This window comes from Miscanthus floridulus, chromosome 13 (assembly GCF_019320115.1).
Source record: "Miscanthus floridulus cultivar M001 chromosome 13, ASM1932011v1, whole genome shotgun sequence".
Taxonomy (NCBI): Eukaryota; Viridiplantae; Streptophyta; class Magnoliopsida; order Poales; family Poaceae; genus Miscanthus; species Miscanthus floridulus.
Window position 1 is genome coordinate 27,966,682 of NC_089592.1, and position 2,909 is coordinate 27,969,590.

At 43.3% G+C, this 2,909-nt stretch overlaps 1 long non-coding RNA gene across 1 annotated transcript; it reads right to left on the reverse strand.

The window, feature by feature from the left end:
• Positions 1-1,208: 1,208 nt before the first annotated feature.
• Positions 1,209-2,580, reverse strand: LOC136500324 (uncharacterized). Its single transcript, XR_010770006.1, has 3 exons — positions 2,365-2,580; positions 1,908-1,977; positions 1,209-1,506 (listed from the first exon to the last, which is right to left on the reverse strand). It is a non-coding gene; the product is annotated as an uncharacterized lncRNA (long non-coding RNA).
• Positions 2,581-2,909: the final 329 nt, after the last annotated feature.

Sequence of the window (2,909 nt, forward strand, 5' to 3'; positions counted from 1 at the left end):
CCTTCAAATAGCTCGTCTGTGTCTAGCTCCATCTCAATCACTAGTTTGTGAAGGAATTTCGCTGAAAGCTACTAGGCACTTTGCTTTGGCATCAATCAATGAAGTGAAGAGTGATGGAAATTTAGAGCGGTGCGTGCCTACACATCCCACCCAGTGCCACGAGGCACACCAACAGCCTCAGCTCGCTTCACCATCATCGCCCGGACGCGTTCTGGGTTGGTGGTGATCAGCCTAGGGACGGGTAGGGACAGCTTGGCGATATCACAAGCATCTAGCCCGCGCTCCATCAGGAATGCCACGTTGGGCTCAACCACGCGCTCGAGGTCGGAGTCGAGCAGGTAGGCGTTGCTCCGATCCTGAGAGCCTGGAGCAGGTAAGCGACGGCGGCAGAGAGACTGAGGCCCGACTCCCGAGAGGAAGGCGAGCACGGCGTCGAGCCTGGAGGGGGATTTGAGGTGCGAGTGGCGAGTGCGCCTTGGATGGAGGCCTTGTGCGCCTGCGCCGAGGTGAGGGAACAGAGAAGACGATATATAATAAGCTATATAAGGAGAGACATGCTCCTCATTTTGATTATGCCTGCGTATATGAATTTACTAACTTATCCTTAATTAAATAATAAAAACTGTAAAAAATGCGAATAATAGACTCATATCTTTAGTACTGATCCTATCAATTTAGTAAGCATTTGATGTCTTTGGGTACTGTTTTCTTTGATACCTCTTGGTACCTCTATTTTTCGAACCACTCGATCTCCTCTCACTAGTAGTCCTTATTTTTTTCAACCATAATGAAATAATATCACGACAATTGACAAGCACAGCGAGTAGAAAACAAGAGCAGCAGTATGGGAAGCTCTCGTAGTTTTTCTTTCATTTGGGCGAGCTTGATCTTGTTCCCCTCGCTTGTCACCACCTATGTAATGCAGGACAGCTAACAGTTCATAGTTTTTTCGAGCTTGGTTAGTTATTGTAATGCCGAATCTGCTGCGCACCAAATGAGGTAGAAAGTAAAAAGGATAATACTGCAAATAGGATCCTGAGGGTCGAGACGATGGAAGGCCGGGGTACTTCCTTGAAGAGAGACGAAGACAGGCAGACTAACTGAAACACTACTAGTTGTAGTGTAGAACTGCAGCAGCAGAAAAGCTCAAATGAGATGAGATGATGTGTGTGAAAACCTTAAAGGATGTAAGAATTCCACACAATAATGATTACGTTCCATTGAGTACCATATATAGTACATGTACTAGTACAAGCGAAGTTACAACATAAAACTAATCTGATTGTAGGTAATAATACAAGCTGGCAATCTTGGTTGATCTTCAGTAAATCAATCCCTTCGGTAAGTCTTTTCTGTTGGCCACTGCAATCGAACGACCAGAAACCTTGTGCAAAAACAGGGACGTATATATCACCTTCCCTCTTCTTTTTCGGCTGGTGGTCAAGTCATCAAGCCAACGTGGCTGACATGCCCCGTAAGCACGCCAGGCAAACATATATAGCTGCTCTGCAAAACCCAGATAAGGTGGGTAAGTGAACAGGATTAGCAAATTCATGTTGTTCAAATAAGCAGTTAGTTTGGAGCATTGAGCCATGTCCAAGAAAGGTTATATCAGATGCTTATGTAACAAGCTAGTTGTTTTGAGACGTTATGTGCACCATGTGCTTATAAGGAGGATAATATGTTTATGTTTTCTTTGAGGTGCTTCGAGCCTTAGAGTATGTTGGCTAGGTAATCGAGTGTATTTAAACACCAATGTGCATTGGATATATTAATTTCTTATACAGGTGTTTAGTGCTATGGCAATATTATATTCTCTCTTTTGTAAGAACAAAAGCTTCACAAAAAAAAACTTGAAAGTAAAGCTCATAGGGTAAATGGATTTCCCCCCAAAAGAAATAGATTACCATCTTTCAATAAGGACTTAAATTATGTTTGCCATGTGACCATGCGTGCTCAACCCCATCTGGTAACTATCTGCAAAATCAAAACTTTCATCAGCGTGAATCCTAGTTCACAACAAAATGTTTGCATATAAGGTCATGCTTCGATCAGATCAATAAAACTGGTGCTGAACAGAAATAATATAAGTGTATAAATTATTGTTCCTCTGCATTTGTTCCATTAGGCGGTCACTCAATGGTTTATCTGTTGTAATATAAAAGACCAATTTCAGGAGAGGAACAATTGCGTGGTGAAATTTATGAAAATCAAGCTGTATCCGCGATACAGATCATATATAAAAATTAAGTGTCATAGCATTTCTCTTAAATGCAGAACAAAATAACATTCTTGGTATAAAAATAGTACCATGAGAAGTGCAGTGAAGGCAAAACAAGAGCACATTCTGGGAAGCTCTCCTACCTTTTCCTTTATGTGGGCAAGCTTCATCTGGTTCTCCTCTGTTTCACACCACCGCTGTAATGAAGGGCACCCAGCAATACGTAGTTTTTCGAGCTTGGTTAGTCGTTGTATGCTCTCTGGCAAAGACTCAATGTTCTTGCAATTCCAGAAATCAAGTTTCTTCAGAGATGTGAGATGACCCAACCAGTCTAGCAGTTGGGCTCGGTTGATCCTAGGTGAGATGGTAAGATCGCTGCAATTATCGATAGGGAAAATTAGTTTCATAGCATCGAAAGATCACGACATCTGGAAAATACCATTGAAAGACGTTCGTCACGTAAAATACCACTGAAAGAGTAGATTGTTATGTCACGGTTGCTGCTATCGCCGTGAATTCCACCGTCAGGCACCTTTCTTCCCCAATCCAGCGGTTCCTCCATCGTCCGTACGAGTTCTCCATCTAGCAGCTCCTCGCCTCCTCTGTCCCCGCGAGGCAACACCGCCGAGGATGAAGGACCTCACGTATAAGCGAACAACCCCCGCACGCAAAGCCTTGCTGAACGTGC